This window comes from Piliocolobus tephrosceles, chromosome 1 (assembly GCF_002776525.5).
Source record: "Piliocolobus tephrosceles isolate RC106 chromosome 1, ASM277652v3, whole genome shotgun sequence".
In the NCBI taxonomy this organism is placed as follows: domain Eukaryota; kingdom Metazoa; phylum Chordata; class Mammalia; order Primates; family Cercopithecidae; genus Piliocolobus; species Piliocolobus tephrosceles.
This window is the reverse complement of record NC_045434.1, coordinates 130,552,277-130,566,883: the sequence shown is the minus strand read 5'-3', so window position 1 is coordinate 130,566,883 and position 14,607 is coordinate 130,552,277. Positions and strand designations below refer to the sequence as shown.

The following is a 14,607-nucleotide window of genomic DNA, read 5'->3' as shown; positions in this document are numbered from 1 at the left end:
GATGCTGGACAATCTTCCTCACTCTTGTCAGAGACAGAGCGATGGGCATTGCCTTCAGCTCTGAGCTCAGGCACCTCAAACCTTGGGTTTGTGGTTAAGGATCCTAAAGTGCTGTGGGGAGTGATCATGTTTTTCTCAACAGTAAGTTAAGAATTTCAGTTACTGACATCCCTCAGTCCTAATTAAACCTATTTGATGTCACCAGTTTTTAACCCATCATGTGTTTGTGTTTCTTCTCCCCAGTCCCTAGCTCCACCTTTTCTGCAACAAATGTAAGCACGGTGGTATCTGCTGGTCCTTGGTCCAGTGAGAAGGCAGAGATGAACATTCTAGAAATCAGCGAGAATTTGCACCCCCAGCTGGCAGAGAACAAACAGCAGTTCAGAAACATCAAAGAGAAATTTCTTGTAACTCAAGTGGCCTACTTCATGGCCAACCAGCAGAACACATACCGTAAGTTCAGTAGACTCACCATCACGAAAGTGATGAATGATGTCCTGTCTTCTGAGAAACTAAATGCTCTCTCCATCAAGAATAATTTCATCCCTCCCATACTTCTAGGAAAATAGAAGTGGGTGTTTTAGCATTTTGTTAAAGTTGGAAGACAGATGTACCAAAGTATTTAACAACTTTCCATACTTACAATTAGGTGGGGGTGGGACTAGAATTAAAATCCCAGTGATTGATTTCTGTCACAGGCACAGAACGACCTGTTTTCTCCAAGAGGCTAAATCATGTTTTCAAGCTACTGTCTGTACCATATAAGATCCTGCAGACAAATAACGTCTAGTCTGTTGTTCTAAATGTCTGGGACTAGTGAACTTTTATTCAGTTCAAGCTTCTGTTGAGGCCCAATAGGCAAAGCTCTGTTCTAGTGACCCTGAGGGAAACTTGGTGATAGTACCCAGTACCTGCTCTGAGGAGCTTCAAGAAGACTCTGCTCCTAATAGAACCTGTGGTATCTATAAGTGACAGCATCAAGAGGAGGGAGTAGGGGCCATGCACAGTTACTATCTCCTGTAATCCCAGCACTTTGGAAGGCTGAAGTGGGCAGATCACAAGGTCAGGAGTTTTAGACCAGCCCGGGCAACATGGAGAAACCCCATCTCTACTAAAAATACAAAAATTAGCTGGGCATGGTGGCAGGTGTCTGTAATCCCCACTACTCGGGAGACTGAGGCAGGAGAATCCTTTGAACCCAGGAGGCAGAGGTTGCAGTGAGCCAAGATTGTGCCATTACATTCCAGCCTGGGTGACAGGGCAAGACTGGTCAAAAATAAATAAATAAATAAATAAACAAACAAAATTAAAAAAATAAACAACAGAGAGTACTCTGGTGAGAGGGAAGTCCTAGGGCACAGGCTCTTGTTCCTAAAGAGAAAGAAAGATCGCACCCAAGAATGTGTGGAAGTAGCAGTGCAGTGTGCAGAGCAGGGACCCTGGGCCTGTCTCCTGGGCTCCATCCAAGTTGCTTGTCCTGTCTGTCCCTCAGCTTCCTCATCTATTCATATGGTATTACAATAATACCTACCTCTGTAAATTGCTGCAATGAATTACATGAGCTATTTCTTGTCAATCTCCTAGAACATTTGTTGGCACAGAGTAAACACTATCTATTAGTTCTTCATTCTACTGTTTCTAAATTAACACAAACTTTATTAGTATTTGGGCATATTTCCCTCATGGCCTTATGGTCTTATGTCTCATACTTTATGCTTCAGATATGATTATGATTAAAAAATCAAATATTTTTAAAACCTTTGACATATTTGTCCTTGAAATTCCCAGTAAAAGGGAAACCATCAGTCCTATAGTCCTAGGGGCCTTCCCGACCATACAAGAAATCACTACTTCATGCCCCAGTGCAGTGTTTTAGAGGAGAGGCTGGAAGACTTGGGCAAGTGGCTCCACATTCAGATTCAGACCTCAGGGGCTGTGAATTCTGACTCCACTTCGTTGTAGTTGAATCATCTTGTCAACTTCCTTGATGTGCCCTTGAGTTTCTCTTTCTTCGTCTCTAAATTTTGGAGAAACAGATGCTAGAAAGCCAGGAGATTGAAGAGTAAATATGTGGAAATCCCTGCCTAGAGCCTGGTACTGGGGACAGTTTTGTCCTTGGGATGGACCTGACTCCTGCCCTGTAGGCAGTGACCACAGCAGCATGTCCAGCCTTCCACTGAGGCAGGCATGTCTGTCTTTTCTCAGAGTATGAAGAAGAGTGCAAAGACCTCATAAAATCTATGCTGAGGGATGAGCTGCAGTTCAAGAAGGAGAAGGTTGCAGAGCAGCTCAGGCAGGCTGAGGAGCTCATGTGAGAGGGCCCCATGGGGGTAGGCAGGTGGGCAGGTGTGTACATCTCTGAAGTACAGCAGCTTGGCGGGGAGAAGTAAGAGCTAAGCTGGGCCAGGGGAAGGGCAGGAATTGCCATGGCAGGCTCGCAACACACAAATATTTATCCAACAGAGAACAAGGATGATAGTAAGTTATGGGTTGCAGTTGTTTCTCAGAGCCTTGTTTTCTCTTTCTCAAACAAGTAATTGTTGAGGTGAAATTTGCATAACACAAAATTAACCAAAGAAGTGGGAACCACCCAGCAGCATTCAGTATACTCAAAATGGTGTGCCTTCACCACACCACTTACACTTAGTGAGAATCAGCTCCTGACGGACTGTGGCTTCTCATTCTTTCACTCAATCAATGTTGCCTTCTCGACCCTGTCATTCTTTTCTTGTTTCATTTTTTCAATCCACCCCATCTGCACCTGGCCTCATTTCTATACATGACTTTGTATCTAGTCGCCACAAGATGCAGTGTATATTTTCACATGGAAGTGTCCATGGCCAGAGTGAGGAACTGAAAGGATGTCTTTTTGAAGCGGAATTAGGAAGACACCTACTTTTGTTTACAGAAGAGAAAGACTAATGGAACATCATCGAGGATCTTACAGGAGGCCTCTCTGATATAGAGGAAGGCTGTAAATCATTTTGTATTCTTTCTCTTGGCCACAGACATTCCTTTAAACATGTGCTGAGCTTCTGCTTGGAGGTCTCCTTGAGGACATTGTCTCAGAAATCTCTGTTGCAATATTAGAACTGACCAGTCATCCCTTTCCACTGTTACATTTTCTCTACTGTCTCACCTTAGGCAATATCAAGTCCTGGTTCACTCTCAGGAATGAGAGCTGACCCAGTTAAGGGACAAGTTATGGGAAGGGAGAGATGCCTCCCACTCACTGAATCAGCATCTCCAGGCCCTCCTTGCTCCGGATGAGCCAGACAAGTCCCAGGGCATGACCTCCAAGAATAGCTGGCTGAGGGGTGTAGGCTGGCACAGCACCTTATCCAAAAGCTTAGCCCAGGTATGGTGGCCATAGGCCCTGATGACCCAAAACCCCAGGCTTATGAGAGACTCCAGACCTGCATACTTTCACAATGACAGTTGTATCGGTGGTGTTTTTTCCACTAAACATATGTGGCTATGACATGACCAGGACTTCCTGGGTAAGAACAGAGATGGGAAACCCATGGGGTTGGAGGTCACAGTATTGCAAATGTCCTTCCTTCCTTGATGGAAGGTGGTCTTTGGAGCAAGAGGCAGCATCTCTCTGGTTTTAAAGGACAAGAAGGAGGCTGTGACAGGAGGGCACTTGTTAGAGTGAAAAGAGCTCTGGACTAAGAACGAAGGTTCCCAGGCTGTCTCTTCAGCAATGTTCTTTGTAACTGTCAGTGGGTGATTTGTCCTTCCTGAGTTTCTCTATCTCCATCTGCAAAGGCAGGCAAATTGTCTCTTGCAAGAGTCTGAAACATCCAAATGTGGGAACACTTAATGACTGCTTTTCAAAATGAGACGAAGCCCCTCACCGTGTGGTGTTGGAGAAGGCAGTTGATGTGGGGGCATTTGGTGGTAGGAAGTGCTTCAGACTGGAGCACTCCCCATGGAGAGACTGTCCCTGAATAACACAGCAGAAGCCACATGGGGGGCCTGTGCAGTCTCCTGATGCATAGAGGACTGTGGGACAAGTTTGTCCTCTCCTAAGAGAAAGAATTAGGTTCGAAATGCGAACTATGACAGGACACCAAGCCTGTGCCTGGGAATCAGATCTGTGGCAGGATGGGGGAGACAGCTGCCAAAGTCCAGAGAGAGGCTGCACAAGCCTGCAGTGATATGGGGAGCAAAAGGTCTTTTCAATATTTGGCCACATCTTGATGGTGGCCCTCCAGATCAGAAATGCATTGCCTGATGGATCTGTAAACCATGCCAGGGCATTTTGTTAAAGATAAAACATGAGAGATTTCAGTTGAACGATGACTCATGCCTAGATGTTCATGTTTCTGTGCACATTGGGCTGACTGTGCTTGCAGAGTGTGAAGTGGGAAATATCTGAAGGAACACTTCTATATTTACAGAAAATGATGAAGGTGAGGATGAAGATGTTAAAGTTGAGGAGGCTGAGAAAGTACAGGAATCATGTGCCCCCAGGTAACACTGAATACTCAGGAGTAAGTAATGGATTGTAACATATGAAAAAGGTCTAGGAGGCACACCCTCTCTGGCAGCTATGATAGGGCAAAGGCCTATGTTGCTGGAAGTCAGGGACCCCGAGTGGAGGGACCAGCTGAAGCCATGGCAGAAGAACATAAATTGTGAAGATTTCATGGACATTTATTAGTTCCCCAAATTAATACTTGTGTAATTTCTTACACCTGTCTTTACTGTAGTCTCTGAACATAAATTCTGAAGATTTCATGCACACTTATCACTTCCCCAATCAATACCCTTGTGTTTTTCTATGCCTGTCTTTACTTTAATCTCTTAATCCTGTCATCTTCTTCGTAAACTGAGGAGGATGAATGTCACCTCAGGACCTTGTGATTGTATCAACTGCGCAAATTTTTTGTGGAGCACGTGTGTTTGAACAATATGAAATCTGGGCATCTTTAAAAAAGAACAGGGTAACAGCGATGTTCAGGGAACAAGAGAGGTAACTTTGAAATGGCTGCCGGTGAGCTGGATGGAACAGAGCTATATTTCTCCTCTTTCATAAGCAAATAGGAGAAATATCGCTGAATTCTTTTTCTCATCAAGGAACATCCCTGAGAAAGAGAATGTGCCCTGAAGGCAGGCTTATAGATGGGCCCCTTTTTAAGGCATCCCGTCTTTTATGGTTGAAGCCGAAGGGATGAAATAAGCCCCGGTCTCCTATAGCATTCCCAGGCTTATTAAGTGGAGGAAAATTCCCACCTAATAAATTGTGGTGAGACAGATTATCTGGTCTCAAACCCTGTTTCCTGATAAGATGTTATCAATGACAATGCATGCCTGAAACTTCATTAGCAATTTTAATTTCACCTCCTCTGGTGGTCCTCTGATCTCACCCTGCCTCCATTTGCTTTGTGATATTTTATTACCTTGTGAAGTATGTGATCTCTGTGACCCACACCGTATTTGTACACTCTCTCCCCTTTTAAATCACTAATTAAAACTTGCTGGTTTTATGGCTCGGGGAACATCACGGATCCTGCCGACATGTGATGTCTGTCCTGGACACCTAGCTTTAAATTTCTCTCTCTTGTGCTCTTTCTTTTTATTTCTCAACCCAGCTGAGACACTTAGGAAATAGAAAGAACCTACGTTAAACATCAGGAACCGGTTCTTCCGATAGGCCTGCATTCCCTTAGCCACAGTATGTGAAATTCAACCCAGCTTAGACACAGGATATAGCAGCTGTTGTGTTTCTCTGTGTGTGCTGAGCGTCATGTCTGTATCATACAGGGATAGCTGAGTCTTCATCCTCCTCAGCTCCTATCTGTCCAGTGCAATGAACACCAGTTGCTCTCTTCCTCTCTGGCTCCCATGGCAGCCATGGTCTGTTGCAGAGAGAAGAGGTTTGCCTGTTCCCTCTCAAAGGGAACCTCCTGTTTGCTTTCTGGGACCACTCTTTTAATGCCTCTTGTCAAAACTAGCTAGGACTCCCTGGGGTCCAATCCCTCTGTGTTTAATCTTTTGTCAATGTCTATCCCACCTGGCTCATCAGGGAGGTGCAAAAGGCTGAAGAAAGGGAAATCCCTGAGGACTCACTGGAGGCATGTGCCGTCCCTTGTTCAAATAGCCACAGCCCTTGTGACTCCAACAAGCCACACAGAAACACCAAAACCACATTTGAGGAAAATAAAGTCGACTCAACTGTCATTGACTCATCCTCTCATGATGAATGGGAGGATGCTGTACAAATTATCCCAGGTAGCCTCTGTATTCCTTGTGTCTCATACCTCTGTCTAGGCTGAGGAAGATAAACTCTGAAGACAGGCTCTATATACACAAATTGGTTTGAATAAAGAACTCCAATCGGATTCTAAACACAGATAACAGTGAGTTTTTTTGTCTTTCTCAACTCATGTCATGCCTTTGTCTGCCAGTCCCCAGTATCAAGTTACTAGACCCTGTGCAAGTGTGACAATCTCATAGTCACCTGTGCAGGAGATGCACAGGAAGTATCTGTCAGGCCTCTAGCTCCGATTCAATATTTCTTGTCATCTGTGATTAAGTCATCTGTCCCTGAACAATGTCCACGGACTCCTATGCCTTTTTAAGGAAGCTGGCAGCCTTGCCTTTGTATTTGGAAATACTGTTCTGCAGGCTTCACTGCTCTCAGCTTTAATCTTGATCTCCTGTAAGTCAGCTTGCTTAGCTGTGCAGTCACCTTGAAATCAGGACAGAAACTTTTCTTCTTTACTTTGCTAATATATTTCCATAAAGTAAGGCTGGACCCTGGTTCTCCACCCCATCAATGCAATGGCTGATCCAATGTTGTTTCTTTGTAGCATTGTAGATTTTTTTTTTTTTTGCAATGGAGTCTTGCTGTGTCACCCAGGCTGGAGTGCAGTGGCACCATCTTGGCTTGGTGCAACCTCTGCCTCCCAGATTCAAGTGATTCTCCTGTCTCAGCCTCTTGAGTAGCTGGGACCACAGTTGCACACCACCACATCTGGCTAATTTTTGTATTTTTAGTAGAGATGGGGTTTCCCCATATTGGCCAGGCTGGTCTTGAACTCATGACCTCAAATGATTCACCTGTGTTGGCCTCCCAAATCACAGATTCTTTTTAAAGCAAGAGTTGTTCTAATTTATCTATCAGTCAAGTTTCATGTGTAGATGCCTCTAAACATTTAATGTCCATGTTACCTGGTAATATAAGTCAGCATTGCAACAACACTCCTAGAAAATTGTTTGACCAGTTTTCGGAGATTTTTTGGGGGAAAAATTTTGTTTAACTTTGACTCAGGCAGGGAATATGGCATTATGGTCTACATGGAGAGGGAGATTTTGGCCTGTGGGTCTGGAAAGCAGGGTCATCTACTTCTCACCAGACTTAATCTAGGGCACCCTAGAATATTCCTATCAGAATCCATATTCTTGCACTGAGAATAGTTATGTTCTTGTGCTATGATTATGCAGTGATTTGGTCATATGTGAAGTGCAAATTGCTTAGTGTGACCTCTTCTCTGAATTTATTTACAGAAAATGAAAGTGATTATGAGGAAGAGGAAGAAAAAGGGCCAGTGTCTGTGGAATTGTGGGCTGTTAATTCAGTAGTGACACCAGGAGATTGTAGATTTAGGGAAAATGAGGAAGTGATGAATAGAACTATTTCTTCCATTCACCCAGTTACAAATTTTCCTTATTAACAATGTGTGTTATTTGTGGCACTTGTATTGGTTTTAATTTCATAGTCCTCTCAAGCTAGGAACTTGCAATCAGATGAGACAGATGAACTAGGCAAACAGGGTTTTCTTGTTGATCTTTTCCAGTTCCTGGATTCATTGATTTTTTTGAAGGGTTTTTCTTGTGTCTCTATTTCCTTTAGTTCTGCTCTGATCTTAGTCATTTCTTGTCTTCCGCTAGCTTTTGAATTTGTTTGCCTTGCTTCTCTAGTTCTTTTAATTGTGATATTAGGGTATCGATTTTAGATCTTTCCTGCCTTCTCTTGTGGGCATTTAGTGCTATAAATTTCCCTCTACACACTGCTTTAAATGGGTCTCAGAGATTCTGATACATTGTGTCTTTGTTCCCATTGGTTTCTGAGAACATCTTTATTTCTGCCTTCATTTCGTTATTTACCCAGTAGTCATTCAGGAACAGGTTGTTCAGTTTCCATGTAGTTGTGCAGTTTTGAGTGACTTTCTGAATCCTGATTTCTAATTTTATTTCACTGTGGTCTGAGAGAAGTTTGTTCTGATTTTTCTTCTTTTATATTTCCTGAGGAGTACTTTACTTCCAACTATGTGGTCAATTTTGGAATAATTGTGATGTGGTTCTGAGAAGAATGTATATTCTGTTGATTTGGGGTGGAGAGTTCTGTAGATGTCTATTAGGTCTGCTTAATGCAGAGCTGAGTTCAAGTCCTGGATATCCTTGTTAAGCTTCTGTCCATTGATCTAATATTGATAGTGGGGTGTTAAATTCTCCCATTATTATTGTGTGGGGGTCTAAGTCTCTTTCTAAGTCTGTAAGGACTTGCTTTATGAATCTGGGTGCTCCTGTATTGGGTGCATATATATTCAGAATAGTTAGCTCTTCTTGTTGAATTCATCCCTTTACCATTATGTAATGGCCTTCTTTGTCTCTTTTGATCTTTGATGGTTTAAAGTCTGTTTTATCAGAGACTAGGATCACAACCCCTGCTTTTTTTTTTTTTTTTTTTGCTTTCCATTTGCTTGGTAGATCTTCCTCCATCCCTTTATTTTGAGCCTATGTGTGTCTCTGCATGTGAGATGGGTCTCCTGAATACAGCACACTGATGGATCTTGACTCTTTGTCCAATTTGCCAATCTGTGTTTTTTTAATTGGGACATTTAGCCCATTTATATTTCAGGTTAATACTGTTATGTGTGAATTTGATCCTATCATTATGATGTTAGTTGGTTATTTTGCTTGTTAGTTGATGCACTTTCTTCCTACCATCGATGGTCTTTACAATTTGACATGTTTTTGCAGTGGCTGGTACTGGTTGTTCCTTTCCATGTTTAGTGCTTCCTTCAGGAGCTGTTGTGAAGTGGGCCTGGATATGAAATTCTGGGTTGAAAATTCTTTTCTTTAAGAATGTTGACTATTGGCCCCCACTGTCTTCTGGCTTGTAGGGTTTCTGCCTAGAGATAGGCTGTTAGTCTGATGGGCTTCCCTTTGTGGGTAACCTGACCTTTCTCTCTGGCTGCCCTTAGTATTTTTTCCTTAATTTCATCCTTGGTGAATCTGATAATTATATGTCTTGGGGTTGCTCTTCTTGAGGAGTATCTTTGTGGCATTCTCTGTATTTCCTGAATTTGAATGTTGGCTGCCCTACTAGGTTGGGGTAGTTCTCCTGGATAATATCCTGAAGAGTGTTTTCCAGCTTGGTTCCATTCTCCCCGTCACTTTCAGGTACACCAATCAAACATAGATTTGGTCTTATCATGTAGTCCCATATTTTTTGGAGGCTTTGTTCATTTCTTTTTACTCTTTTTTCTCTAAACTTCTCTTTTCACTTCATTTCATTAATTTGATCTTCAATCACTGATACCTTTTCTTCCAAATCAGCCACTGAAGCTTGTGCATGCATCACATAGTTCTTGTGCCATAGTTTTCATCTCCAATAGGTCATTTCAGGTCTTCTCTACACTGTTTATTCTAGTGAGCTATTCATCTAACCTTTTTTCAAGGTTTTCAGCTTCCTTGCAATGGGTTTGCACATCCTCCTTTAGCTTAGAGTAGTTTGTTATTACCAACTTCTGAAGCCTACTTCTGTCAACTTGTCAAACTATTCTCCATCCAGTTTTGTTCCCTTGCTGGTGAGGTATTCCTTTGGAGGAGAAGAGTCTTTCTGGTTTTTGGAATTTTCAGCCTTTATGCTCTGGTTTCTCCCATCTTTGTGGTTTTATCTACTATTTTGGTCTTTGATGATCGTGACCTAGAGATGTGGTTTTGGTGTGGATGTCCTTTTGTTGATGTTGATGCTATTCCTTTCTGTTTGTTAATTTTCCTTCTAACAAGTGGATCCCTCAGCTGCAGGTCTGTTGGAGTTTGCTGGAGGTCCACTCCAGACCCTGTTTGCCTGGGTATCACCAGCAGAGGCAACAGGTCCCAGGTGAGTCTGAGAAATTGTGGACAGTTAATTTGATGTTGACACCTGGAGACGCCAAGTCCAGGGAAAACAGTACATGCTGAAAATAATGATTTCATCTTGTCAGACAAGTCTGAATTACACCTACTAACATTACTTTTGGTTCTCATTACAGTAAATGTTTAGGTTTCCATTTCTTTCTACCCTTATCATTTACTAACCTAGTGAAGGTTGACCATACCTCAAAAGCTGTATTCTCATGGTGACTGCAGGGAAACTTAAGCACATTTTATGCAAAATTATCGAGCCTACTCTTTTCATGATCACTGTTCACTGTGTGTCCTGAAGGCACAAATGCAGAGTGTCCTTTGGCTCCCGTATCAGTGTGTCACCTGGCCAATTCACTGAGCTCACTGTCTCTGTGTGTGTGTGTGCATGTGTGTGTGTTTCTTTCTCTCTCTGTTTCTCTTTCATGCTTTTCTACCTGGTCCTGGTCTATCCCAACATAAAGGCAATAATTTGTTACCTCGTTAATGGATCTGTCCTTTTTCTTCTCAAACACTTCCTTATGTTACCCATGAAATCTAGCTGGGGCTGTGTGGTTTCTGATTCCACCTGGCTTATTCTTTACTTTTTCCTACTTTTCCAGGCTCAGCAGGGAGCTGCTGGATGAGAAAGAGCTGACGTCTTGCAGGACTCACTGGATAGATGTTATTCGACTCCTCCCGGTTATTTTGAACTGCCTGACTTATGCCAGCCCTACAGAAGTGCCTTTTACCCATTGGAGGAACAGCACCTTGGCTTGGCTCTTGACGTGGACAGTGAGTAACTTACTATGAAGGTGATAAGGCTCCACCCCTTCCAGATAGGGATGATATTCCTCTTCCAAGTGGCCCTTACTGATCTGAGAGATGTCATTGCCACAGGCAGGACCTATGGGAGCATATAGGTTGTAATGAAACTGTAGTTTCAGTTGGAAGCCCAGACATGAAATGGGTCAGTGAGCATGGCTCTATTCCTAGTCTCCAGCCAGGCCTGTGGCAACCTGAGCCCACTGTCAGCACATTGGACCCAGGCAGATTTAAGAAATTCACAGAACTATGATTTGGACTCAAGGGTTTGTAGATTTCCTCCTTCATTCTAATTTCAGTTTCTTGCAACCATGAACAAGCTGGGTATTTGATGAGACAGGGCTGGATACTGCAGCTTTCCTCCTAGAAATCATCTGGGGCATTTTCTTTGAATTGATGGGAACAATAAGGCATAACTGTGCACAAACTTGGGATAAATGATTTTGGGATAACAATCTACCAGAATAGGGATATTTCACCCTTGGTTCTGAAATGCAAACCAAAGAATCTCTATCATGACCTACTTTCAGACCTCCTGATGTATATCTTTCACATTGTCCTGTTCTCATGCTGAGGAGCCTGAGGTCCCCGTGTGGGGATTAGACAGTGGACTGTTATGGGTTAGGTGAATTGGCTTATTTTGTCTGTCCCTATCTGAATTTGTTGCAGAAATTAAAAAGGACCAAGAAGAGGGAGAAGACCAAGGCCCACCATGCCCCAGGTAACTTTGAGCAATTGTGAACAGCTAATTCTGTGTTGACACTTGGAGATTCCTGGTTCAGGGAAAACAGAGCGGGCTGACAATATTGATTATATCTCTTCAACCAAGCCTGAATTATTCCTGCTAACATTGCTGTTGGTTTTCATTGCAGTAGATATTTAGGTTTCCATTTCTTTCTCCCCTTATCATTTACAAACCTACTATAGGCCGACCATACTTCAAAAGCTGTATTCTCATGGTGACTGCATGGAATCTTGAGCACATTTTATGGAAAATTATTGAGCACAGTCTTTTCATGATTACTGTATGCTGTGTGTCCTGAGGATACTAACTCAGAGTGTCCTGTTACTCCCTCATCAGTGTGTCACCTGGACAGTTCACTGAGTTCGCTCTCTCTCTTTCTATTTCATTCTTTTCCATTTGGCCCTTTACTGTCCCAATATGAAGGCAATAATTTTTTATCTCATTAATGGATCTATCCTTTTTCTTTTTTAACCACTTCTTTACCCTACCCATGAAATCTAGTTGGGGCTCTGTTGTGTCTGATTTCCCCTGGCTTATTATTTACTTTTTCTACTTTTTCCAGGCTCAGCAGGGAACTGCTGGAGGTAGTAGAGCCTGAAGTCTTGCAGGACTCACTGAATAGTTATTATTCGACTCCTTCCAATTACCTTGAACTGCCTGATTCATGCCAGTCCTACGGAAATTCCTTTTACTCATTGGAGGAATAACACATTGGCTTTTCTCTTGATGTGGACGGTGAGTACCTTTCTATGAAAGTGATAAGGATCCACTGAGTCTTCCTTATAGAGATCATATTCCTGCTCCAAGTGGTCATTACCGAGCTGAGAGATGTCATTGCTACAGTGAGGACCTATAGGCACACGTAGGTTCAATGAAACTCTAGTTCTACGTGGAAGCCCAGACATGGGATGGGTCAGTGAGCATGGCTCTCTTCCTAGTCTCAGGCCATGCCTGTGGCACTCTGATTCTACTCTCAAGACACTGGACCTGGGCAGATGTGACAAATTCAGAGAACTATGATTTTGACTCAAGGGTTTGTAGATTTCCTTTTTCACTCTAATTTCAGTGTCAAAAATCCTCGTAACCATGAACAATCTGAGTATTTGATGAGAAAGGGCTGAAGATTGCAATTTTTCTCCTAGAAACCATTGAGGGCATTTGCTTTAAATTGATTGGAAAAATATGGCATAACTGTTTGCACAAACTTGGGACAAATGATATTGGGATAACGATCTTCCAGAATAGGGACATTTTACCTTAGTTTCTGGGACAAAAACCAAGGAATCTATCATGACCAGCCTTCAGGCCTCCTGAAATATATCTCTCACAGTGTCCTATTCTTATGCTGAGGAGCCTGAGGTCCCTGTGTGAGGATTAGACAGTGGATTGTTATGTGTGTAGGGGAATCAGCTTAATGTGTCTGTCCATGTCTGAATTTATTTCAGAAATTGACAAGTACCAAGAAGGGGAAGAAGATCAAAACCCACCATGCCCCAGGTAACTTTCAGCTATTGTGGACACTTAATTCTGTGTTAACACCTGGAGATGACAGATCCAGGGAAACCAGAGTGTGTTTGATTTCATGTTTTCAACGAAGGCTGAATTACTCCTACTGACATTGCTGTTGGTTTTCACTGCAGTAGACGTTTAGGTTTCCGTTTCTTCCCCCCCCTTATCATTTATTAACGTACCGTAGGTTGACTATACTTCAAAAGCTGTACTCTCATGGTGACTGCATTGAATTTTGAACACATTTTATGGAAAACTATTGAGCTCACTCCTTTCATGATCACTGTTTGCTGTGTGTCATGAGGGCACCAACTCAGAGTGTCCTTTTACTCCCTTATTGGTGTATCACCTGGCCAATTCACTGAGCTCACTTTCTCTCTCTCTCTCTCTCTCTCTGTCTTTCTTTTTCATTGTTTTCTACCTGGCCCTGTTCTGTCCCAACATAAAGGCAATAATTTTTTTTTACCTCATTAATGGATCTATCCTTTTTCTTTTTTAACCACTTCCTTAGGTTACCCCTGAAATCTAGTTGGGGCTCTGTGGTGTCTGATTTTCCCTGACTGCTTCTTTAGTTTTGTCTCCTTTTCCAGGCTCAACGGGGTGATTATGGAAGTGGAAGAGCCTGAAGTCTTGCAGGACTCACTGTATAGATGTTATTCGACTCCTTCAACTTACTTTGAACTACTTGACTCATTCCAGCACTATACGAGTACCTTTTACTCATTTGAGGAACAGCACGTCAGCTTGGCCCTTGACGTGGACAATAGGTTTTTTACTTTGACAGTGATAAGGCTCCACCTGGTCTTCCCGATGGGAGTCATATTCCCACACTAAGCAGTCCTTACTAAGCTGAGAGATGTCATTGCTGCAGGCAGGACCTATAGGCACATAGGATGGATCAGTGGGCATGGCTCTATTCCTATTCTCAGACTGTGCCAGTGGCAACCTGTGCTCAGTCTGAAGACATTGGACCCTGTTAGGTGTGACACATTCACATGACTATGCAGCACATGCCGGGAGTGATCTGTCAGACATTTTAATTTCTGGGTAGCTACAAAGTTCCTCAGGGATTTCATTTTGCAGGCATGTCTCTGAGCTTCTATACCTGCTCAAGGTCAGTGTCATCTTTGTGTTTAGCTCATTCAAAGGTGTTACCCTGGTTTCAATGAACCTAACCCCATTCTTTGTCTCTTCAGTGTTGGTTTGTTTTAGCTGATCCGTCTGTAACACAGGAGGAGGGATCCTTGGCTGAGGATTGTGTTTCAGAACCACTGCTGCTCTTGACAATTGTTAACCCACTAGGCTCCTTTGGTTAGAGAAGCCACAGTCATTCAGCCTCCAGTTGACATCAATACTTAGGAAGACCACAGATAGATGGACAAACAGCATCGAGAGGTGTTAGCCCT

The 14,607-nt window shown here is 42.9% G+C and overlaps 1 pseudogene; it reads left to right on the top strand.

Annotated features, from left to right (window-relative positions):
• Positions 1 to 218: 218 nt before the first annotated feature.
• LOC111527232 lies at positions 219 to 13,982 on the top strand (annotated as a pseudogene).
• Positions 13,983 to 14,607: the final 625 nt, after the last annotated feature.